The sequence below is a fragment of the Pseudophryne corroboree genome, chromosome 1 (assembly GCF_028390025.1).
Source record: "Pseudophryne corroboree isolate aPseCor3 chromosome 1, aPseCor3.hap2, whole genome shotgun sequence".
NCBI lineage: Eukaryota > Metazoa > Chordata > Amphibia > Anura > Myobatrachidae > Pseudophryne > Pseudophryne corroboree.
In genome coordinates, this window is record NC_086444.1 from 1,013,710,125 (window position 1) to 1,013,737,292 (window position 27,168).

General features: G+C 43.5%; 1 protein-coding gene and 2 pseudogenes across 1 annotated transcript in view; 1 reads left to right on the forward strand and 2 right to left on the reverse strand.

Moving 5' to 3' along the window:
* The window catches only part of GPM6A (glycoprotein M6A), a 334,890-nt gene that overhangs the window by 121,776 nt on the left and 185,946 nt on the right, over window positions 1-27,168 (reverse strand). The gene's annotated exons all lie outside the window — the stretch shown is intronic.
* LOC134949838 (5S ribosomal RNA) lies at window positions 4,462-4,580 on the reverse strand (annotated as a pseudogene).
* On the forward strand, window positions 6,154-6,272 carry LOC134949899 (5S ribosomal RNA; annotated as a pseudogene).

A 27,168-nucleotide genomic window follows, 5' to 3' on the forward strand; every position in this document is an offset into this window, starting at 1 on the left:
CATGTGTCCCTCCAGCTGTTGTGGAACAACATGTACCAGCATGTGTTGCTATGTATTTCCACAACAGCTAGAGGGCCACATGGTGAAGACACCTGCCCTGAGGTAACAGTATAAAAGAGTAAAGTGCAAACAGGGCACTCTGTAAAAAAAAAACCTAATGTTTGGTTTGGCAGGTATCGGGGTACCCCCAATATTTGGATCACACTGCCGCACATTTTCTGAGGTAACAATATAAAAGGTAGCCCCAATATCTGGATCAACTGCCCATTTTCTGAGGTAACAATATAAAAGTTTAAAGTGCCAACAGGGCACTCTGTAAAATCAAAATAATGTTTGCATTTGTAGTTATCAGGGTTGAGGATATAGTGCAAACAGAACCTTAAAACACAAACATTGTTTTATCACCCACTGCTCTAAGGCAGTTGTCTATATACCCGATATTCTGAGGATTGCGGGATTTGTGTTGGGGGATTTGAGGGAGGCTCATAGTTGTATGGACCATATGGGTGCTGTGGGTAGGCTGTGTCTTGCTGTTGTGCTTGTGTGGTATTCCCTATGGTACGTGCAAACGTGCGTTCAAAAAATGTCATCTGCCTATCATGCATGGTCATTAACTGCCTCATAAAAGTTTGATGCATTTCTTTTTCTGACGCAAGAAATCTCTCAAGCCGTGCATCTTCCTGGGCATTGAGCTCACTATCCGCCTCACGCAGGTGATCCACGATAATGGACTTAATTGCTCTGACCGTTTGTTCTGTTTTGTTTAGTTTCTTTTTCCGCTGTGGAACGTTGTAGACTGTGAAGGGGATGAAACAGAACGTAAGCAACAATATAAAAATAGCAGTGGTAGCATATACATGTTTGTGGCCTTCTCCCACCTGCACACTAGCTATACTCTGCAACATTACCATGCCTTTACATAGATTTTGTATAGGGACTGCTGCAACTGTATTTGTAATGGTAATACTTACTATTTGAGTGCAAAGTCGTGGTCTTGGGGGGTTGTGACGTCTCCGCCTGAGACTGTGGTACGTCCTCAATAGTGGCACTGATGGAATCATCATTGACGGTCGAGTCTTCGAAACTGCTGTCCGATATAAGCAGCGGGGATGATGGGCTGCATTGTGAGCTGGGAAGGCTGTGCTGTGTTTCGTCACAGTCCTCGTCGACTGACATCTGGCGACTGGCAGAGCTGGATGACGATAGTGCTATGGGATTTGTTATCGCAGTTTTGCCGAAGACACTATAGCATAGGTCATAATATGCCCATTCCATACGCCCAGCACCACTTTTCTTGCGGTTATGGTCGTGTACTTTGGTGAATTGTCTGCGTAGTGCCTTTAATTTTTTAACGACTTAGAAACATAGAAACATAGAATTTGACGGCAGATAAGAACCACTTGGCCCATCTAGTCTGCCCCTTTTTTATTTTATCCTTTAGGCAATCTCAACCCTTTTTTAACCTTGATTCTTTGTAAGGATATTCATATGCCTGTCCCAAGCATGTTTAAATTGCCCTACAGTCTTAGCCTCTACCACCTCTGATGGGAGGCTATTCCACTTATCCACTACCCTTTCTGTGAAGTAATTTTTCCTTAAATTTCCCCTGAACCTCCCCCCCTCCAGTCTCAATGTATGCCCTCGAGTTCTAATACTTCTTTTCCTTTGAAGAATGTTTCCCTCCTGAACTTTGTTAAGACCCTTTATATATTTGAAAGTTTCTATCATGTCTCCCCTTTCCCTTCTCTCCTCCAAACTATACATGTTAAGATCTTTTAGCCTTTCCGGGTAAGTTTTGTGATGTAGGCCATGCACCATTTTAGTTGCCCTTCTTTGTACACTCTCTAATGTATTTATATCCTTCTGGAGATAGGGTCTCCAGAACTGGACACAGTATTCCAGATGGGGCCTTACCAATGACCTATACAGTGGCATTATCACTTCTTTTTTCCTGCTACTGATTCCTCTCCCAATGCAACCAAGCATCTGACTTGCCTTTCTTATTGCTTTGTTGCATTGCTTTCCTGCCTTCAAGTCACTTGAAATAGTGACTCCTAAATCTCTTTCCTCCTCAGTAGTTTCCATTATAGTACCCTTGATACTATACTTAGCCTTTGGGTTTTTGAGACCCAAGTGCATGATTTTGCATTTTTTAGCATTAAACTGTAGTTGCCACGTTCTTGACCATTTCTCAAGCCTACCTAGGTCATCAATCATTTGTTTGACCCCTCCCGGTGTGTCTACCCTGTTGCATATCTTTGTATCATCTGCAAAAAGGCATATCTTCCCTTCAATACCATCTGCAATGTCACCAACATTGTTACTGAGTTTTTTGGATGCCCCTTTCTGCCAGCATAAGGGATATGTTCTTGTAGACGATAGCATCCTTAACTGTTCCAGTTACCTGCCTTCTAATTTCTTCCTCTCCCCGAATATTAAGCAGCTCTTTGATCTCTGTGTCTGACCAGGTATGGCTAGCCATGTTGCTGTGCTGGAGCTTCTGCTGCTGTATATCGTCTGTTTGTTTGGAAGCTGCTGCAATAAAAAAATCTGTATGTACCCAGCGTGACTTCAGAGTGTTTTGTTTGCAAGCTGCCTCAATGCCTGCATGTGCCCAGCGTAGTGTTGTAGCTGCTGCAATAGATGAGCATCCGCGTTTATTTGCTGCTGCGGTGCCTGCATGTGCCCAGCGTGTCTCCCAGGGATGACATCATCTTCCAGTGCCCCAGAAGCACCAATCAGTGTCTCAGAGCGTTACTCGGGTCTGAAAACACGTGTAATGACCGTTTCCACTGCACCGTTATCCGTGTCATTACCGTGTTCTACCCAGGTAAATAGCCGGGTAGGATTCCCGGGTCACTCAACCCGTGTTGACCCGTTTCCACCTACTAAAAACCTGTGTCGATGAGCGCCCCCGTGCAAAAACACGGGTAAAAACAGCTAGTGGAAAAGGGGTATTAGTTAAGGAAAGAATGAAACTTCAGATGACCTCTATTGTGGACAAACAATTCATGTAAGTACTGTAAGTAGGTAACCCTTTATTGATCCAGATAGACATCTCCAGTATCCCCTTCTGCTGTTGAGAACTTTGGGGGCAGATTTATCAAGTCTTCTAAAAAAGAAAACGGGAGGTGTTGTCCATAGTAACTACTTAGATCCTAGTTATCAATTGATATAATGTACTAGATAACAGATAAATATTGTAGATACAACACCTAACTGTGGCACAGATGTAGCAAGCCTTGTGAAGTGATAAAGCAGGGATAAGTGGAAGGTGATAATGCACTGGCCAATCATTACGGGTTTGAAAAATTACAGGAGCTGACTGGCTGGTGTATTATCAACTTAAGGCTAGTACACACGGGGAGATTTCCCCAGAGGTGTGTGTTGAGCGATCTAGCACAGACTGCTCAGCACACATCTCTCCCCCTTCTCAGCACACAGCGCAATGTGTGCTGAATGAGGAGAGGGGTGATGAAGGGGGGGGGGGGGGCGCTCATTTCACCAAGCGGTAAAATGAGCTATGTGCTAGATTGTGCCTGCATGCAAGCCAATCTAGTACCGGCGATAGAGGTGGACGGGGCCGCGCATCGCTATAGCTGTGGGGCAGATTGCTTAGAATTTAAGCACGGATCTCTCCGTGTGTACCCCGCTTAACACTTATCACTTCTTTATCATTGCTTTATCACTTCTTCAGGCTTAATACGTCTGCCCATGTGTCCTCTGTAGAAGGTTTAACAAATCCCTTACTATTGCTACTGGATTCTGTCAGAAGTAACAGATGGTACAACTTTAACCTCTGTATACCAGGAGGTCCACTGGCACTATTGTCCCAGTCCCAGTCAGTTTAGGAGTCAATCCAAGTATATGTGAAGGGTGCAAGCTGCCCTGTCCACAGAGTTTCAATGACTTACAAGGGGAGAAAACAGAAGGCTCTTGTGTGGGCGCACTCTTAAGGAAAAAAAGTTGATAATGTATGAAAATCTAGAAAATGCTTAAGACATAACTTTTATTGACATTGTTAAAACAAAAATACCCTTCCCAAAGATCTATGAAACAAATTAAAAATTTTAAAAAATATATTAAAATTGTTCTGGTCTCTTTATTACAAAGAGTATTTGGAAAGGTTGTAGACATTGAATTGTCATACCCCCATTTCCCCTGACCAGTACAGTGATTCTGTATTGATGGAACCTGGGGTTGGTCAAAACACAGTTTCTATAAAGGAAGTCAAAGTGAATAGACTATGAATAACTAGAATGGTAATCAGCGGTCACCACTCTAGGGATTATACACCTGAATTACATATAAATACCATATTTGCAGGCAATAATTGTAGGCATCATAATACAGTCAAACAACTGTTATTATTGTAAACACTATAATAGAAAACTGCAGATGAGTATTAGTGGTGATACTGCTGTTGGTGTTTTTATCACATAAGGGAGGAAATTAATTCCTAATCTACAACACCAGGTATTCGCAGGCAGTCGCCTATCCTGATACTAACCTGGCCCAACGCTGTTTAGCTTCCAAGATCGGACGAGATCGGGCGCTGACAGCGTGGTATGGTAGTAGAGATTTATGTGTACGCCAATGAGAGTGCACCTATATAAGAAATAAGAAATTGAGAGAACTGAGAGAAGGTGGAGAGTAAGAAAAAAGGTTAGTGAAAATATGTGGATCTGCTTTCCACATTAGACCCGGTTCAAAGATTCCCACTGTTGTGGTACCATGCTCCGGGAATCATGAATGAGAGTCCACGAAATTGGTGAGTAGAGAGTGTAGTAGTAAATTAAATAGATAGCAATATATTAGGCTAATAGCTTTGACAGGATAATACAAGGATTTAACTACTACACAACCTGCCCTGCCCTGAGCTCCAAGTCCTATTTCCCTTAACCAAGATGGCGTCTCTAATCTCGCGAGACCTCATCTACCTATCAGGTCCCCGCATCCCGTTCTTACCTCCGTAATTTCGTCACTTAGCAACCGCGGACTCCAGCGGTAATACAATGATTTAGTACTTGTCCCCATTGGTTAATTGAAAGTTCAGCTGCTTTAAAAACCTGTTCCCCCACCGGACCGCACGGAACCCGGAAGTGAACAAGCCCTAAGGGTGAAACGCGTTTTTTGCAGGGGCTCCGTCTACACAGTCTCATCATGGAATTATCTTAAAAACACCTGTTTGGCTTCCCTGGCTTTCTGACTATTTGGAGATTCGTAAGCCCCCACTATCTTGTGGACTTATGCCACAGATCGCAACATTTCATATAGGTAGATTTATATCAATTAATTATTTTCTCCTATAACACATGTTATTATTCAGTGTGATTATCTTGTTGTAAAGGGTTTTCTCCTTTATATAAGCCTAATACTCAGTTCCTTTTTAACAGAGGTCAGGACAGCGTCACTATTATTTGTGATATCTTCTACTCATATACTATAATTGATTGGCAACAATATTTCTTGTAGATTCATTTTCCTTTTGTAAACACTCACATTTTTTGCAGTATATTTTCTCTATCCTTACAGGGATAGAGAAACATGTCCTTTCATGTGTTTTTTCATGCTCTCAGCATGATCACAATCTTGTTCTGTGATATTTATTCACAAAGCCCCATATCATCTTTATTACATAACTGACATATGGTGCCTTCATTTGTGTTCTACCTAATATTGTGAGAATCTGTTTATAATATATCATATATATTATTATTTTTGTCAAGAGACATACCATCTGTATAAGATTCCCAGGTATATGTCATAATAAGATTCTCAATCACAATATCATTTAAGGTTGGGACACCAAGGAAATTGTTGTCATTATCATTATCAATGGAAGATTTTTGTCTTCTGAAAATATATGTTGTGTAGTAGTTAAATCCTTGTATTATCCTGTCAAAGCTATTAGCCTAATATATTGCTATCTATTTAATTTACTACTACACTCTCTACTCACCAATTTCGTGGACTCTCATTCATGATTCCCGGAGCATGGTACCACAACAGTGGGAATCTTTGAACCGGGTCTAACGTGGAAAGCAGATCCACATATTTTCACTAACCTTTTTTCTTACTCTCCACCTTCTCACAGTTCTCTCAATTTCTTATTTCTTATATAGGTGCACTCTCATTGGCGTACACATAAATCTCTACTACCATACCACGCTGTCAGCGCCCGATCTCGTCCGATCTTGGAAGCTAAACAGCGTTGGGCCAGGTTAGTATCAGGATAGGCGACTGCCTGCGAATACCTGGTGTTGTAGATTAGGAATTAATTTCCTCCCTTATGTGATAAAAACACCAACAGCAGTATCACCACTAATACTCATCTGCAGTTTTCTATTATAGTGTTTACAATAATAACAGTTGTTTGACTGTATTATGATGCCTACAATTATTGCCTGCAAATATGGTATTTATATGTAATTCAGGTGTATAATCCCTAGAGTGGTGACCGCTGATTACCATTCTAGTTATTCATAGTCTATTCACTTTGACTTCCTTTATAGAAACTGTGTTTTGACCAACCCCAGGTTCCATCAATACAGAATCACTGTACTGGTCAGGGGAAATGGGGGTATGACAATTCAATGTCTACAACCTTTCCAAATACTCTTTGTAATAAAGAGACCAGAACAATTTTTATATATTTTTTCAAATTTTCAATTTGTTTCATAGATCTTTGGGAAGGGTATTTTTGTTTTAACAATGTCAATAAAAGTTATGTCTTAAGCATTTTCTAGATTTTCATACATTATCAACTTTTTTTCCTTAAGAGTGCGCCCACACAAGAGCCTTCTGTTTTCTCCCCTTGTAAGTCTACGTACTTTCTGGCTCTGGGTGCACCACCAACAAGGACAGCATACCAGAGATTACATATATTGTTTTCTCCCTATTAATAGGGGTAACATACTGTCCAACTTTGGTTTTTTTCTTTCTAATTTATAAATTATCATCTTTGAATAAATCCTGTGCCAGATTGCCCTCTGTCTTTCACAGAGTTTCAATGCCAGCAACGGCACCACACCACACGCCCCTTGCATTACAATTTCAGCCTGAATTCGCTCAAAAGATTTGTGTGAGTTTGGGCTGCTGTAAAGTGCAGGTGTTACTGCATAGACTGGTTGGAGCGTAGTTTTTGTCCAGAACTGGATTGACCCCTTAAGGCCCGTACACGCTAGAAAACTTGAAAAAATGTGAAAGATGAACAATTTGGAAGATGAGCGATTTCCCTTGAGTCCCTGACAATCGATATTGAGTGTACACACTGGGCTTTTTTTTTTTACAAACGATCTGAACGATTAACGATCTGGCTGGGATTAAACTGGTAGGATTGAGGGGATTGAGCTGCATGCATGCAAGATTGACAACATGCTAAGATTAACAACATGTGGGTGCGCGCATTGTTCATTGTATGCTGTGTACACACTAGAATGATTTGAACAATCTGAACAATTTGAACGTTCACAACAGTCATTATCGCTCATATCTATGGAAAATATCTTCTAGTGTGTATGGGCTTTAGTCTGATGGTGTGTACACATGGTGAGATCCTTGCTACACTATGTCCGATTTTGACTATGCGATTTCCCTTCCCTCCCCCAGAGCCCAGATAGCACAGATAGTACAGATTTTGACTATCTGTGTTTGAGATTTTGTCTATGTACGATTTTGACTAAGTGACTATACTTTGTACTAAATAGTACGCTAGATAGTCAAGATTGACTTGCCCGCACAGTCTATCTAGCCTTACGATACCGACCCCACGGGAGTGCGCGTTGGGTTTGAATCGGTATCGCAAGCTGCCTTATGGTGCATACACATGGTAAGATTCGGGCTAACCCCGATTCTCACTATGCAACAGGGGCTAGGTCGGCATCGCAAGCATATAATGACTGTGCTTGCGATACTAACTATGGGGGTCATTCCGAGTTGTTCGCTCGGTAAAAATCTTCGCATCGCAGCGATTTTCTGCTTAATGCGCATGCGCAATGTCCGCACTGCGACTGCGCCAAGTAAATTTGCTATGCAGTTAGGAATTTTACTCACGGCATTTTCATCGTTCTGGCGATCGTAATGTGATTGACAGGAAATGGGTGTTACTGGGCGGAAACTGGACGTTTTATGGGCGTGTGGGAAAAAACGCTACCGTTTCCGGAAAAAACGCAGGAGTGGCCGGAGAAACGGGGGAGTGTCTGGGCGAACACTGGGTGTGTTTGTGACGTCAAACCAGGAACGACAAGCACTGAAATGATCGCATATGCCGAGTAAGTCTGGAGCTACTCAGAAACTGCTACGAGGTGTGTAATCGCAATATTGCGAATACATCGTTCGCAATTTTAAGATGCTAAGATTCACTCCCAGTAGGCGGCGGCTTAGCATGAGCAAATCTGCTAAAATCCGCTTGCGAGCGAACAACTCGGAATGACCCCCCATGTGCGATTTTGGCTAAGTGTAAATTTTGACTATCTTTTCTACGAGATAGTCAAAATTGACTTGCCTGCACAATCTATCTAGGCTTGCGATGTCGACCGCGTGGGACCGCGCATCGTATCGGGATCGCAAGGTGACTTTCACCTTGCGATCTGCACTAACTTTTCTTACGATTTTGACTATATAGTCAAAATCATAAGAAATATTTCACCGTATGTACACACCATAACACCTTGAGATATGCCCTAGTTTTCCTTAAGATTTTGACTATATAGTCAAAATCATAGATTTATCTCAACATGGGGTAAATTTACTAAGATGGAAGTTCTATTTAAGATGGGATGTTGCCCATAGCAACCAATCAGATTCCAGGTATCTTCTTCTAGAAGGTGCTAGATGAATGAGAAGTGGAATTTGATTGGTTGCTATGGGCAACATCCCATCTTAAATAGAACTCCCATCTTAGTAAATGTACCCCCATGTGTACACACCTTGAGACTGATCCAGCTATTGTCTTGCCATTCAGTAAATTGCCCGTTTTCCGCAATGAGTGAAGGCAGTGTGATGAAATCATGATGTGCCTAGCTTTTATCTGGTAATTTCCAGTTCTCTTATACTACACTGAGCTTCATAGCCTTGCAGCTGCTACACTTGGCTCAGGATTTACTTCTGATAAATGTAAATTCCGGAAACATTGAATTATTTCCCAGATGTACAGGTGCTGGCTTTTGTTGATTGTAGTAAAGTAGGCCTGTAAACTAGCAATGAATATACATGTTAAAACCACTAGAATCATAGCTGTTATTTAATGGCCACTTGTTAGTTACAAATAATTTCATATTATAATAAATTGAATTCATCTAAACAGAATTAAGTCATGATTGAAGGAGCGCTTCAGTTTCCAGATCAGTTAGTGTTATGTTCAGCTTATTGTTACAGCTTAACAGACCAAAGCCAAGTGGAGAACTGTGACAAATGAGTAGGAACATTTGCTTAAGTCCCTCTCTGTGGGGTAAATTTACTAAAGTGGGAGTGACTGATTGCTATGAGCAACATCACCAGTTCTAAAGAAAAAAAGCCCCACCTTAGGAAATATATCCATTTGTATCTTTTTCTCTCTGATTAGCCAATTTCTATTCTGTTTTTGAATTCCAGCTAACAAACAACCAAAGTTTTTTATTAGTAGGCTTCTTAGTGCTATTCAAACTGCCTGAAAATACAGTTTATGTATTTTTAAAAAGTTAAGCAATGCCGCAGTGGAACTGTTATCACAAACTATTAAACTAAAAGTTTAACCTACAGTAGTATCACATCTCACGTGGACTTCTTGTCACAGGCAGATGATGTCTTTCTTTAACATAAATTACTGTGGCAAACTATAATGGGCCCTACACATTGGCCAATCCGCCGCCGAGCTGCCCGACGGCGGATACGGCCGACGGGAGACCCGGCGGCGGATGGGCAGTGACGGGGGGCGTGAAGTTTCTGCACTCCCCCCATCACCTGGCTGCATTGAAGTGCAGGTAAATATGGACGAGATTGTCCATATTGGCCTGCATGTACAGCCAACGGGGGACCAGTGATGAACGAGCGTGGGGCCGCGCATCGTTCATCGCTGGAGCCTTCCCACTCAAAGACATGAACGGTATCTCGTTCATTTATGAACGAGATCGTTCATATCTTTGACTGATGTCGGCCAGTGTGTAGGGCCTATTAGAAGAACGTTGGTACAGATGTGTCTAAATACACTTTGTGACTTAGCCTTGACAATACACCAATCCTAATTACCTACAGCCTAATTCAGATTTGTACGTAATGTACTAATCTGATGGTGTGGGGTCTGTGCAGGCGGAAGACCCATTCTGCGCATGTACAGGATAGATCGTGGAACATCACTCGCAGTGCCCTGGCAACTACAGCAAGTCTGACATGCTGCAGTGTTTGGGGGGTAGAGAGAAGGCAGCACCCAGCACCATTCTTGAAAACGGTGTGTGTGTGTGTGTGTGTGTGTGTGTGTGTGTGTGTGTGTGTGTGTGTGTATGTGGCGGCGGGGGGGGGGGGTTGCCCCCATTTTTAAGGCATGACAGGTCCAGGGTCAGGGTCAGTGTCGTTGGAGGCATACTTATTGAACCTGGTGCACTAATCAGATGGCCAGCCTGAGTAAGCTTGAGCTTCAGCCATACTGTAAGACTATTGCCTGGAAACAACGGTATGATCACAATGGTGATCCAAGGATGCTTCCTCAGACGCAGCACTTGGATCTCACTGATGCATGCAGAGGGCGTCTATCTACTACAGACACCTCCTGCTGCATTTGCATATTATTGACACGGAATTCCATACAATCATGAATTAGGCCCCTAGTACACTAAGTCGAACGCAGACCCAGCCGCTCTTGCCTCTATTACCGCAGTTGCGTCTGCAACTTTATGCTTTTGCTGCTACAAAGCTCTTCCCCAGCATACATCCATGTGCATCCAAATGTGTAAGGACTGAGATGCCCACCTGCAATATCTATAGAAGCTGCATTGCCGTTTAGTGCATCTTTATAGGTACCAATTGTCGCACCAAAACAATACAATTTCTCAGTTTCAGTATGCCCACCTATGTGACCAGTTGAGGGTCTCATTATGCAACAATTTTCAGTGACACATCGGCTATACTCCCATAAGATACTACCTCTACGTGTGTCCAATTAGCGCCTCCCCCCCCCCCCCCCTCAAAATTATGACTCAGAAGCAGGCCCTATAAGTTATGATGTAAAATTGTGGAGAAAGGACACAATCTGGGGTAAAAAGGGGCTGGGCAGAGGATTTCAATTGAAGAGTTGTGAGGGAGCCAAAGACTGCTTGAACTGAAGTCAGCAGGAAATTTAAAGGACACCATTCTCCACAGCCTCATATGGGTTAATTGTAAGCCCTGTGAATTTAACTAATACCATGATATGACTCCCCCACCCCTTATATTTAGTGCAATATCTTTAGTTGGTAAATTAAGTACATATAACAACATCCTTTTGAATTAGTGTTTAATTGCACTTCAGAACTAGCATTAAATACTTAGGAAGTCAATTAAAAATGCACCTGTTCTACCACTGTAGAACAGCCACTTTCAGTAAATTAAACATTCCGTACTGCTCATTTTGGCCTTATTTAAAGGCTACAGTACATTAATAATGAGAGTGAAAGGACATCAGAACTGTCTATATTACAGGCAGCATAGTGCACCTAGAAATGTGCTCCTTCACTGAAGTGCCATCAGAAAGCACTAAATCCGTCTCTTAAATCTACAGGATGAAACAAGACCTCTGCCAGCTCAAAGTTGGTGCAATATTCAAGTTATTTGCAGAGTGGAAATTATCATCTATCCCTAAAAGATGCGTCCTCTCCAAGCCTTTATCTCTTTTGAATAAGCTCTCTAGACAAACAAGCCAACAGGGTGCATTCCGTGCTTAGCAAGTCACTCCAAACAACTTGCTACCTGGTATGCAGTTGATAGAGCCACATTAAAAAGGTCTACAGTCAATAGGACAGCCCCCAATGGTCGACATGCATTAAGTTGACAGGTACAAAGATTGACATAGTCAAAAGGTCAACATGTAATATGTTGACAGGTTCAAAAGGTCAACAGGTTGAAACGGTCAATATAACAATGGTGGAAATACATATAGTCGACACAAGTTTAAAAAAAACAACTTTTTCATCCTTTGGCATCCACAAGGACTACAATTGGGAATAGTAACCTGTGCAGAAAGCAACAGTAGTGGAGCGAGGCACCTTGGCTAAAGTATGATGAGGGGACGCGTTATACCAATGGGGTTTTGGTGAGTAAAAGGTGGAAACACTCCCCCCCCCCCTCCCCAATGAAAATAAAATAACCATGGTCAACCATTTCTACTGTGTACCTTTTTCCTGTCGTCCTTTTGACCCTGTCAACCTTTGTCATGTTGACCATTTGGGGTCAGCCTATTGGCTGTACACCTTTTTAATGTAGGTATTTTGAACCATAACCTTTGACATAAAGCTTAATGGGGAAAAATGATAATATTCAAAGAAAACTGCATCCTCATGGCCTAGCTACCCACTGTGCAATGACACAAATCACAGCATTTCACCATGAGATGTAGGGCCCTGATGATGCAAATCGTGGTCACCACGTAACCTGATTTGTTTTAAGAATGGATACTAACAGTAATGTCAAGTGTACTCAATTTCCATTTCCATATGTGTCCCCTTACGTTGTGGCGCAGCTCACAACTCCTGGCATAGTGCTGAATATGCAACACAATGCCGGCTTTTGAATGGGAGCCGGTGGCCAGGTGTGTATGCGCGCTTGCGCCGCCCATTCATCATAATGGCTAGCGATGCATATGCCGTGGTGCATACATATCGCGATCACGCTACACTATGCTTATATAATCAGCAAGGCTGTAGCGGGACACGTCTGTAAATATTGTGTAAGCAAAGCTATTGTTTACAAAGTACAGTACTTGGAGCAAACTCTAAATCACGTCACCAAATAAAACAGCTCAGTCTTTGCACTGCATACAGTAATCCCAAGATTCCAATTTTGGATCTGGAGTGTGGCACTTGTAAACATCTTTCATTAAGGGGGTGGTTTCATCATAATCAGTAGTGCCACATAGTGATTGCACGTATACACCAAATCAGTCACAACATTAAACCACCTGCCTAATATTGTGTAGAAAAAGTATATACAATCTGCCAAAACAGCTCTGACCTGTTGAGGCATGGATCTCCAAGACCTCTGAAGGTGTCCTGTTGTGTCTGTCTCTTTTAATGTCCGTTTCTCTGAATCCACCTCCTCTTCGCTACCTCTTTCAGTTGGAGTACCACTTAGGTCCTCTGCTTTTCTCAATCTATACCTCATCTCTTGGAAAACTAATCAGTTCTTTTGGATTTCAGTATCATCTGTACGGTATCCAGACTCCAGGTCGACAACAAAAAGGTCGACACACCTTAGGTCGACGTCAATTGGCCGACACACCTTATGTCAACATGGACAAAAGGTCGACAGGAACAAGGTCGACATGGAAAAAGGTCGACATGAGTTTTTTATGTTTTTTTTCTTTTTTCGAACCTTGTCATACTTAACGATCCACGTGGACTACGATTGGAACGGTAATCTGTGCCGAGCGGAGCGGAGAGAGGGCACCATGCCCGAAGCATGGCGAGCGAAGCGAGCCATGCGAGGGGATGCGGTGCACTAATTGGGGTTCCCGGTCACTCTACGAAGAAAACGACACCAAAAAAACATAAAAAACTCATGTCGACCTTTTTCCATGTCGACCTAAGGTGTGTCGACCAATTGGCGGCGACCTAAGGCGTGTCGACCTTTTTGTTGTCGACCCTGAGTCCCAGACCCCATCTGTACGCAGATGATACTCAAATCTACCCATCCTCCCCTGATTTGTCTCTATCTGTATTGGGTCAGGTCACTGAATGCCTCTCTGCCAGTTCATCTTGGATGTCATCTCGCCACCTCAAACTTAATATTTCCGAAACAGAGTTAATTATATTTCCACCGGCCAATAGCAGTTACCAACCTGATATTTCTATCACTGTTGAGAACTCTACAATCAACCCTACACCACAAGCTCGCTGCCTAGGTGTCGTACTTGACTCAGAACTGTCCTTTGCTCCCCACATTCAATCTGTCTTAAAATCATGTTACATGCATCTTTGAAACATATTGCAAAATAGAATTTAGACAAGTGACAAGGCGCTGCTTACAGCTGCTAATTAAGATATCATAAAAGAGGTTTCTCCTCCCTCAAATCAAAACAGACAAGCACACAACATATATGATACCACAAAACCAGCGCTGTATCGGGGTAGAACAGATTCGTATTCCCGTAGTTTTCCTGATTTCTCAGTTTGTACCGGAAAAAAAGGGAAAATTGCAAACCATAGTGTATTACCTTAGGTTACATAATTTATTAAAATTTAAATTTAAAAACAAGACAAAAAGTGGAAGATGATTTTTCCAAAAGCAATCTCCACTAGCTGGACAGTCTGATGTAACTTATGCTCATAGAACTGATTATTCGGTTCTCACCAGTTCGTGGTAATTATCCATTGCTCTATTTTTGTCAGGACCCAGCCCACAGATGAATGCCATTAGCACATGCTGTGCAGATTTTATGTATTTGTAGTGGAGATTGCTTTTGGAAAAATCATCTTCCACTTTTTGTCTTGTTTTTAAATTTAAATTTTAATAAATTATGTAACCTAAGGTAATACACTATGGTTTGCAATTTTCCCTTTTTTTCCGGTACAAACTGAGAAATCAGGAAAACTACGGGAATACGAATCTGTTCTACCCCGATACAGCGCTGGTTTTGTGGTATCATATATGTTGTGTGCTCATCTTTGAAACATATCCAAAATCCGATCATACCTTACACAAGACACTGCTAAAACCCTAATCCATGCTCTCATTATCTCCCGCATTGATTATTGCAATAGTCTTCTTACTGGTCTTACAAAGAAGAGACTCTCACTATTAAAATCCATTCTGAATGCAGCTGCGAGGCTAATATTCCTCGCTAGACGTTCATCTTCTGCAGACCTACTTTGTCAGTCCCTCCATTGGCTCCCGGTATTCTACAGTATTCAATATAAAATACTGTTACTTACACACAAGGCTAGTAACCATACTACACCAACATACATCTCTTCGCTTATCTCAAAATATCTCCCAACCTGACCCCTTTGCTCTTCACAAGATCTACGTCTCTCATCCACACTCATTACTTGCTCCCATGCACGATTACAGGACTTTCTGCAGGCTGTACCCACTCTGTGGAATGCCCTACCACGTAAAATAAGACTCTCCTCTAGTCTTCAAACCTTCAAGCGTTCCCTGAAAACTCACCTATTCAGACAAGCCTATCAAATTCCAGAACCGATCACATTACCTTCATAGCTTTCCTATCCAATGATATCCCCACAGTACAGTATACACATATCCCCTACATATTTTCTTTCCTCACGCTCCCTTCCTCCTGACCCTGGTTCATCACTGCTGTGATGTGATATCATGCAGCCCACCAAGAACCTTTGCAATCTGGTGGACAACTACTGTATGCAATAGATAGCACCTATCCTCGTGTATCAATATCTATTTCCCTATAGATTTTAAGCTTGCGAGCAGGGCCCTCCTACCTCTATGACTGTTTGTTTTTACCCGGTTTTTGTCTTCTAATTGTGCCCAGTTGTAAAGCGCAACGGAATTTGCTGCGCTATATAAGAAACTGTAAATAAATAAAAATAAGATTTTAAACCTACCGGTAAATCTTTTTCTCCTAGTCCATAGAGGATGCTGGGGACTCCGTAAGGACCATGGGGTATAGACAGGCTCCGCAGGAGACATGGGCACTCTAAAGACTTTAGATGGGTGTGCACTGGCTCCTCCCTCTATGCCCCTCCTCCACACCTCAGTTAGAGAACTGTGCCCAGAGGAGACGGACAGTACGGGGAAAGGATTTTTGTTAATCTAAGGGGAAGATACATACCAGCCCACACCATCCACACGGTACAACTCGGAACATACGAACCAGATAACAGTATGAAACAAAATAGCATCAGCCCGAGACTGATCAAAACTGTAACATAACCCTTATGTAAGCAATAACTATATACAAGTCTTGCAGAATTATGTCCGCACTGGGACGGGCGCCCAGCATCCTCTACGGACTAGGAAAAAAAGATTTACTGGTAGGTTTAAAATCTTATTTTCTCTCAAGTCCTAGAGGATGCTGGGGACTCCGTAAGGACCATGGGGATTATACCAAAGCTCCAGACCGGGCGGGAGAGTGCGGATGACTCTGCAGCACCGATTGAGCAAACATAAGGTCCTCCTCAGCCAAGGTATCAAACTTGTAGAATTTAGCAAAAGTGTTTGAACCCGACCAAGTCGCCGCTTGGCAAAGCTGTAATGCCGAGACGCCTCGGGCAGCCGCCCAAGAAGAGCCCACCTTCCTAGTGGAATGGGCCTTTACCGAATTTGGTAACGGCAATCCAGCCGTAGAATGAGCCTGCTGAATCGTGTTACAGATCCAGCGAGCAATAGTCTGTTTAGAAGCAGGAGCGCCAAGCTTGTTGGCTGCATACAGGAAAAACAGTGCCTCTGTTTTCCTAACCCGAGCCGTCCTGGCTACATAAATCTTTAAGGCCCTGACTACATCAAGGGACTTGGAATCCTCCAAGTCACCTGTAGCCACAGGCACCACGATAGGCTGGTTCATATGAAAAGATGAAACCACCTTAGGCAAAAATTGAGGACGAGTCCTTAATTCTGCTCTATCCACACAGAAAATCAGATAGGGGCTCTTGTGAGACAAAGCCGCCAATTCGGACACCCGCCGTGCAGATGCCAAGGCCAACAACATGACCACCTTCCAAGTGAGAAATTTTAAATCCACCGTTTGAAGAGGCTCAAACCAGTGAGATTTTAGGAACTGTCACACCACGTTAAGGTCCCATGGTGCCACTGGGGGCACAAAAGGAGGTTGGATGTGCAGCACTCCCTTTACAAAAGTCTGGACTTCTGGGAGAGAAGCCAATTCCTTCTGAAAGAAAATTGATAGGGCCGAAATCTGTACCTTAATGGAGCCTAACTTTAGGCCCATATCCACTCCTGTCTGTTGAAAGTGGAGAAAACGGCCCAGATGGAAATCTTCAGTAGGAGCATTCTTGGCTTCACACCAAGATACATACTTCCTCCAGATGCGGTGATAATGTTTCGCCGTCACCTCCTTCCTATCCTTAATCAGAGTAGGGATGACTTCCTCCGGAATTCCTTTCCCCGCTAGGATTTTGTGTTCAACCGCCATGCCGTCAAACGTAACCGCGGTAAGTCTTGGAACACACAGGGCCCCTGCTGCAATAGGTCTTCCCTGAGAGGAAGAGGCCACGGATCTTATGTGAGCATTTCCTGAAGATCTGAATACCAGGCCCTTCGAGGCCAATCCGGAACAATGAGTATTGTCTGCACTCTTTTTCGTCTTATGATTCTCAGTATTATTGAGATGAGCGGAAGAGGAGGGAACACATAGATCGACTGAAACACCCATGGTGTCACCAGGGCGTCCACCGCTAGTGCTTGAGGGTCCCTTGACCTGGCACAATACCTCTGAAGCTTCTTGTTGAGGCGTGACGCCATCATGTCTATTTGTGGAAGTCCCCACTGACTTGCTATCTCTGCAAAAACTTCTTGATGAAGTCCCCACTCTCCTGGATGGAGATCGTGTCTGCTGAGGAAGTCTGCTTCCCAGTTGTCCACTCCCGGAATAGAGACTGCTGACAGAGCGCTTGCGTGATTTTCCGCCCAGCGAGGAATCCTGGTGGCTTCCGCCATTGCCACTCTGCTCCTTGTCCCGCCTTGGCGGTTTACATGAGCCACAGCTGTGACGTTGTCTGATTGAATCAGAACCGGTAGGTCGCGAAGAAGCGTCTCCGCTTGTCGTAGGCCGTTGTATATGGCCCTCAATTCTAGTACGTTGATGTGTAGACAAACCTCCTGGCTTGACCATAGTCCCTGAAAATGTCTTCCTTGTGTGACTGCTCCCCATCCTCGGAGGCTCGCGTCTGTGGTCACCAGAACCCAGTCTTGAATGCCGAACTTGCGACCTCCGAGAAGGTGAGCACTCTGCAGCCACCACAGGAGAGACACCCTGGCCCTGGGGGACAGGCTTATTTTCTGATGTATCTGTATATGGGACCCGGACCACTTGTCCAGAAGGTCCCACTGAAACTTCCTCGCATGAAACCTGCCGAAGGGGATGGCCTCGTAGGTCGCCACCATTTTTCCCAGTACTCGAGTGCATTGATGGACTGACACTTTTTTCGGTTTTAACAAGTCTCTGACCATGTTCTGGAGTTCCTGGGCTTTTTCCATCGGGAGAAAAACCCTCTTTTGTTCCGTGTCCAGAATCATGCCTAAGAAAGATAGCCGAGTCGTTGGAATCAACTGTGACTTTGGTAGATTTAGAATCCAGCCATGTTGCTGCAACACTCTCAGGGAGAGTGACACGCTTTTCTGCAATTGATCTCTTGATCTCGCTTTTATCAGGAGATCGTCCAAGTACGGGATAATTGTGACTCCCTGCCTGCGCAGGAGCACCATCATTTCCGCCATTACCTTGGTGAAAATCCTCGGGGCCGTGGAAAGCCCAAACGGCAACATCTGAAATTGGTAATGACAGTCCTGTACAGCGAATCTCAGTTATGCCTGATGAGGGGGTTATATGGGGACATGAAGGTATGCATCCTTTATGTCTAGTGACACCATAAAATCCCACCCACCCCCCTCCAGGCTGGTCCGGTTTTGGGACCACAAACAGGGTTGAATAGTACCCCCTTCCCCTGTTGAACTAGGGGCACCTTGACAATCACTTGTTGTTGACAAAGTTTTTGAATTGCAGCTAAAACTATCTCCCTTTCTGGGGGAGAAGCTGGTAAAGCCGATTTGAAAAATCAGCGAGGAGGCACGTCTTCGATTTCCAGCCTGTAGCCTTGGGATACAATCTCCATCGCCCAAGGATCTACGTCTGACTGAACCCAGACCTGGCTGAAGAGTCGAAGACGTGCCCCCACCGCCGCGGGCTCCCTGAGTGGAGCCCCAGCGTCATGCGGTGGATTTAGTAGAAGCTGGGGAGGACTTCTGCTCCTGGGAACTAGCCGTAGCAGGCATTCTTTTCCCTCTACCCTTACCTCTGGCGAGGAAGGAAGAGCCCCGACCTCTTCTGGACTTATGCGACCGAAAGGACTGCATCTGATATTGCGGTGTTTTCTTTTGCTGTGGGGGAACATAAGGTAAAAAGGTAGATTTACCCGAGGTAGCTGTGGAAACCAGGTCCACGAGACCTTCCCAAAATAAAACCTCACCCTTGTAAGGCAAAACTTCCATATGTCTTTTTGAATCGGCATCATCCGTCCATTGACGGGGCCACAGGGCTCGCCTAGCAGAAATCGCCATGGCGTTGGCTCTTGAACCTTACAGCCCAACGTCTCTGGAGGCGTCTCTCATATATAAGACTGCGTCTTTAATATGACTCTCCCTATCCCTATCTAGGGTATCAATGTCAGATGACAAGGTATCTGCCCAAGCTGCTACAGCGCTACATACCCAAGCCGACGCTATTGCCGGTCTGAGCAAGGCACCCGTATGTGCATAAATTGATTTTAAGGTAGTTTCCTGTCTGTGATCAGCAGGATCCTTGAGGGCTGCCGTAACTGGAGACGGTAACGCCACCTTTTTGGACAAGCGCGTTAAAGCCTTGTCCACCTTGGGCGAGGATTCCCACCGTAACCTGTCCTGTGCAGGAAAAGGATACGCCATAAGAATTCTCTTGGGAATCTGCAGTTTCTTGTCTGGAGTTTCCCAAGCCTATTCAAATAACGCATTCAGCTCATGAGATGGGGGAAAGGTTACATCAGGTTTCTTTTCCTTAAACATGCATACCCTCGTGTCAGGGACAGAGGGGTCATCTGTGATATGTAAAACATATTTTATTGCAATAATCATATAATGAATACTTTTGGCCACCCTTGGGTGTAACCTCGCATCATCGTAGTCGACACTGGAGTCAGTATCCGTGTCGGTATCAGTGTCTGCTACTTGGTACAGGGGACGTTTCTGAGACCCTGGAGGGCCCTGTGATACAGCCAAAGCCATGGCTTGACTCCCTGACTTTTCTCTGGACTCTGCTTTGTCCATTCTCTTATGTAATAAAGACACATTTGCATTTAAAACATTCCACATATCCAGCCAATCAGGTGTCGGCGTCGCCGACGGAGACACCACAATCATCTGCTCCACCTCCTCCTTAGATGAGCCTTCCGCTTCAGACATGCCGACACACACGTACCGATACCCCCACACACTCAGGGATATATATGGAGACAGTCCCCCAATAAGGCCCTATGGAGAGACAGAGAGAGAGTATGCCAGCACACACCCAGCACCACCGGATACTGGAATAAAATCCCAGTCAGTACAGCGCTTTTATAAATATACTCACTGCGCCAAATAAATGTCCCCCCCCCTCTTTTTTGCCCTCTGTATGTGTTCAGCAGGGGAGAGTCCGGGGAGCCAGCTTCTCTGCAGCGTGCTGTGGAGAAAATGGCGCTGGTTAGTGCTAAGGGATCAAGCTCCACCCCCTCACTGGCGGGCTTCGATCCCACTCAAATCTTTATACTGGTGGGGGGTTTTGCCATATACTGCCTCGCAGTATATATCTCTGCCAGTGTCCCTAAATGGTTAATAATTGCTGCCCAGGACGCCCCCCCTGCGCCCTGCGCCCATACAGTGCCGCCAGTGTGTGTGTGTGTTGGGAGCAATGGCTACGCGTTACCTCATAGAAGATCCAAAGTCTTATGCCGCCTTTGAAGTCTTCTTTCTTCTCATACTCACCCGGCTTCTATCTTCCGGCTCTGTGAGGAGGAAGGCGGCGCGGCTCCGGGATGAACGGCGAGGGTGAGACCTGCGTTCCGACCCTCTGGAGCTAATGGTGTCCTGTAGCCTAAGAAGCAGAGCCTATCATTTAAGTAGGTCTGCTTCTCTCCCCTCAGTTCCACGATGCAGGGAGCCTGTTCCCAGCAGTGCTCCCTGAAAATAAAAAACCTAACAAAAGTCTTTTACAGAGAAACTCAGTAGAGCTCCCCTGCAGTGCACCCAGTCTCCTCTGGGCACAGGATCTAACTGAGGTCTGGAGGAGGGGCATAGAGGGAGGAGCCAGTGCACACCCATCTAAAGTCTTTAGAGTGTCCATGTCTCCTGCGGAGCCCGTCTATACCCCATGGTCCTTACGGAGTCCCCAGCATCCTCTAGGACGTAAGAGAAATAAATAAATAAGGTGTTTGAAGTAGACCCTATAAGTCCTGTAAGTGTGAGGCCTCCATGGCTTGGACTTGTTTTTACAGTATTTCCCACAAATGCACGATTGAATTGAAATCTGAGGAATTTGGAGGCCAAGTCAACACTTTGAACTCAATGTCATGTTCTTCAAATCATTTCTGAACAATTTACATGTACAGTATGTGTCAAAGTTACATGTACATGTCTAAGTGACATCCACATAAATGCCAGGACTCAAGGTTGTTTCAAAGGTTTCCCAGCAGAACATTGCCTAGAGCATCAAACTGCCTCTGCCGGCTTTCCTTCTTCCAGTAGTGCATTCTGGTGCCATGTCTTCCCCAGGTAAATGATGCACATGCACCCTGCCATCTATGTGACGTAAAAGAATATATGATTCACCTGACATGGCCACCTTCTTTCATTGCTCCATGGTCCAGTTTTTGTTTACGTATCCAATACAGGCAATATTGCTGTTGGACAGGAGTCAGCATAGGACTGTGACTGGTCTGCAACTATGCAGCTTTATACACAGCAAGCTGTGATGCACTGTGTATCATGACAGCTTGCTATCATAGCCAGATTCAACTTTTTCAGCAATTTATGCTACAGTAACTCTTCTGTGGGATCAGCTTCCCATGTACTGTACATCAATGAGTCTTGGGCACCCATGATCTTAGGTGAACCACTTCATCCTGGGACCACACCACAAGACCTGCCATTTTGGAGATTCCAAAGCAATATTTTGTTGTTAAATTCTAGTGATGATTGATTTTTTTTTATTGTTGTGATAAGTGGTGATGAAAAATAATTATCCTGATCACAATGAGTGTTGCCTTAACAATTAGGGTTATTTACTAAGAAAATATCAATACCATTAACAACAAATTAGACCTTGTTGTCCACACTGATCAAAGCTAGTCAATAATCCACACAAGGCTTAAGTGTCAAACTTAAAAACTATCTTTATATACAGTACTATAAGTCACGACATTCCTACTTGCTATACCTGTACATAACATTAAACACTATATGATGCAAGTAAAGAAGGACCTCTCTAAACGAAGGTCATTTGGGATATTTGTATTATGTTTACAAAAACTGAGCAAACTTAAGGGCCCTACACACTTAAAGATTTCACTGAAAGACATGAACAATCTCGTTCATTAATGAATGAGATACCGTTTCTATCTTTCAGTGTGCAGGCACCAACGATGAATGATGCGCGGCCCCACGCTCATTCATCGTTGGTGCCGGCTCGTTCATACCTGCAAGGCAATATGGACACTCTCGTCCATATTAGCATGCCGGGCTATGGAGCCGGGGGGAGTGAAGAAACTTTACTCCCCCCGTCCCCCCTCGCCGCTGGGTCGTCCGACGGCCGTATCGGCCGTCGGGCAGCTCGGCGGCCAGTCGCCGAGTGTGTAGGGCCCATTAAAGAGTGTTCCACTATGGGGGTTTGGAGTGTTAAACTAGTCAGCTCGAAATCAAGCAAAAAAAGCGCTTGCCCCCGACTCAATGCCGTTTTTATGAAAGACAAATAATGATTTTGATGCGTTTTTCTTCAACAACCTGACTACTTATCAAAAGACCTTATTTCACTTCTACATCATACACCCTATCAAATAACACCTGAACTATCAAAATCGGTGTTGTTATTTCGGAGTAGTTGCTCTCACAAAAAAAATGGCTTAGCCGTTCAAATATATATATTCTTAAATAGCAGGAAACTAGATATAACAGAATCTGTTATAAAATCATTGGAAGACAGTTTCATCTTTACTACATCTGTTGCTTTCATTTCTGTACAGCATTACACTATGTAACATACTGTAGATTTATATTTTGTTACAGTATAGCAATAGCTACAGGCTATGTTTTGTAAACTATACTAGAGGGACAGTAGATGGCATTTATTTTTCAGTTAGCTCTATGCAGTCTTTTTCTACGTTCTAATGTAAACTTACTCAGCCTGCCGTTGCAAATTAACTTTACAACCGAAGGTCGCGATGTTCATCTGAGATGTGATCGCATAGCAAATGCAGGGAGGTGATATGCACCTCCACCTGCATTTGCATTGCTGTTCCTAATGAATCAGGCCCAAAAGCCAGATGCTTTTATTTGCTGCATACACATAGATATGCAGTATAGTATACTATTGTTAGTACCGATAGTAAAAGTTTTTCCTGTTTTGTATGTGTGTGTGTATATATATATATATATATATATATATATATATATATTTTTTTTTTTTCTGTAAAAGAGAGATGAATAGAGGTGCCAAAGTACATTAAAAGAGTAACACTTTAATAAACTTCATTCACAGAGCACATTGATAACGCCGTACCAAAGGTGGCGATTTAAACCACAGCTAGCATAAATACCAAGAATCCCACACGGGCAAGCTCGCCATCAAGTCCTTAGACCGGGATCACCATTCGTGTCAAGCCACTATTTGTTTTGTCCTGATTGGAGTCGGGTGTCTGTGGAGGACGACAGCTGGGTGTTTTCAGCGTGCATACAGCCTGTGAGAGACTAATTAGTGCTTGGAAGAGAGAAGCACTGGTCTGGTGTTTAATTGGCTCTTTATTGGACTTGTAGTTCCACAAAGAAGCCTAATAATCATTGTGCGCTCACCATCTTGCTTTTATATTATATATATATATATATACATACATACACACACACACACACACACAGTGGCGTCACAAGCCGGGTGCGGGGGATGCGGCCCGCACCTGGGTGTGACGCCTAGAAGGGGTGACACCAATCTGGGTGCGCTGGCATATCAAGAGAGCGCACCGGGTGTCACTATGCCTCTGTGTGTATAATATATGGGTGGTAGTCATGTGACCGCCGGTCGGCTGACCGACAGTCACATGACCTCCTCCGTGAGCCCGACGGCTCACTATCCCGATGGTCGGCATGCCGACCAACAGGGACTATTTCCACTCGTGGGTGTCCACGACACCCATAGAGTGGGAATAGAACCCATGGCGACCGCAGGTCGCCACCGAGCCCGCAGCGTGTCGAGCGCAGCGAGCCCGCAAGGGGCATGCTGCACTCGCCCCTCCCCGCCGGGATCCCGGCATCGGTATGCTGCCGGGATCCCGGCGTCGGTAAGGTGACCGGCGGTCAGGAGACCGCCGGTCACCCGTACTACATCCTAATATATATATATATATATATATATATATATATATATATATACACATACATATGTATACACACACACACACAGGTTGTGTAGCCAATATCCAAAATGCTTGATTTTACCATGTATTGGAATGATTGCATACCATGGTGAGATATCATGGCAGTGGGACCCAAGTCTAAGCACAGAATGTATTTATGTTTCATATACACCTAATTTTAGCCAATTTGAGCCCTCAGAAAAAAAACAAAGGTTTCACTATCCCAGTCTCACTCAAAAAATTATTTATTTCAGAATATTCCGTATTTATGTATTTCGGAATATTTGGATATGGGATACTCAACCAGTATATATATATATACAGGTTGAGTATCCCTTATCCAAAATGCTTGGGACCAGAGGTATATTGGATATCGGATTTTTCCGTATTTTGGAATAATTGCATACTATAATGAGATATCATGGTGATGGGGCCTAAATCTAAGCACAGAATTAATTTATGTTTCATATACACCTTATACACACAGCCTGAAGGTAATTTTAGCCAATATTTTTTATAACTTTGTGCATTAAACAAAGTGTGTCTACATTAACGCAATTCATTTATGTTTCATATACACCTTATACACACAGCCTGAAGGTCATCTAATACAATATTTCCAATAACTTTGTGTATTAAACAAAGTTTGCTACATTGAGCCATCAGAAAACAAAGGTTTCACTGTCTCACTCTCACTCAAAAAAGTCCGTATTTCGGAATATTCCATATTTCGGAATATTTGGATATGGGATACTCAACCTGTATATATATATATATATATATATAACCAACAATATAGGCGGCACTCGGAGACTTGCACGAAATGGGTGAAAAAACAGCCAGGTGAGTTTATTCAGGTCCTGAATAAACTCACCTGGCTGTTTTTTCACCCATTTTGTGCAAGTCTCCGAGTGCCGCCTATATTGTTGGTTACATATTGGGGTTCACCCCCCTGGGAGGGCACCGGAGCACATACCCCTACGGGGAAGCTGAGTGCCGGACTCATCCATGGACTATATATATATATATATATATATATATATATATATATATAAATGTACATATGGCATTAATACTGCCATGATGCAGCTGGTACCATGTACAGTATGGATAAGAGCGTGGGCACATTTGTTTTCTCATTTATCTTCTATTTAGAAATGGACTCCCCCAATATATCAATATCTCTCTGAAATTAAAATATAGGGTCTATTTACTGAGTCTTGGAGAGAGATAAAGTACCAACCAACCAGCTCCGGCCTGCCATGTTACAGGCTAAGTTTGAAAAATGACAGTTAGGAGCTGATTGGTTGGTACTTGATAAATCTGCGCCTTTTTCTCTCTCTAAGGTTTAGTAGCAGGGCCGTGTGGTGAGGTAAATAGCTCAGGAGGAACTGGCTAGTGCCAGAGCCAGATTTACAGATAATATATGAGCCCAAGGGTATTATACAAAGATGCAACAGTACAGTATATACTCCTGAAAATGTTGTGAGTTTTGATCAGAGATGTGTGGAAAAGACAGGCAGGGTAGGCTCTCCCCCACATGTCACAGACCTTTCACTCCAGAGTTCTGACTATAAAAATTATTGGAAAAATACAAAGAAGATATTTATAATATATTCTTTGTATTATTTATATACTTTATATAGTCAAAATTCTGGAGTATACTGGAGTATGACAGGAAAGAACTCTGCCTCAACTGTCTCACACCACCGCATGTCACTAGTACATACCCTATAGTGACTTACTTTGCAGTGCACCTATGGTAAACAATAGACAACCCCTTAAAGACGGGTCACATTCCATGCACAGAACAAAATACAGATAATCATCCATATACAGGTATTTACATCTGTCAGCTGAAAATTACACCTCACTGCCCATTGTTGTATGGCTCCAGAGTATGAACTTTGTGAAAACTGCACCATCCCCAATATGTGTAGGAATAATATGATCGTTCAACAAGACATACCATTTTTAATACTAGACAATGTATCACATCAAACCAAAAGGACCCCTGTTTTTATTTTGATTCATATAACCTCCCACATCCCTGGAATACTTAGCTTTCTGTAATATAGGGTGGTCATTGTCTGGTGATCACATGTAATCACAAGAGAAGCACAACAAGAGGCATCAGCACTAGGCATTGGGTCTTGTATGGATTGCTGGGGTAAGCAGTTTTCTCTTCCCCAATCCAGCAGCCAAGATGTTAATACATCTCAGTGTTATTGATTCCAGGTCACTACCTGTCCATAGGCATATGCAGGGGAAGGAGGGGTGGGGGTTTCCATTTGCCCGTAAACCACCCTGCTCTTGGAAAATAGCTAAAATTATGACAATAGCAATGGTACACAATATGATTACTAGAGCTGACGCAACATCATGTAGTGTAAGGGACAGAGCAGAGCTGCTGTACATGCCCAGTGGTAGCAGCTTCTTCTACCAAGTTTACTGAGTGTGTGGATCTAAGTCCTTAATCAGTGCACTGGACCAGAGAGTAGCTCCCAGGAAGAAGAGACAGGAGCCTTACCGTGAGGTGGGAGAATGTATGCTTAGTAAGTACAGTACTGGTTCTATTAGTTTGTGTATTTATTTATTTAATATTATAGTATGTTTAACCTTAAATATTAATACTGTTTTCCATACACTATCCATT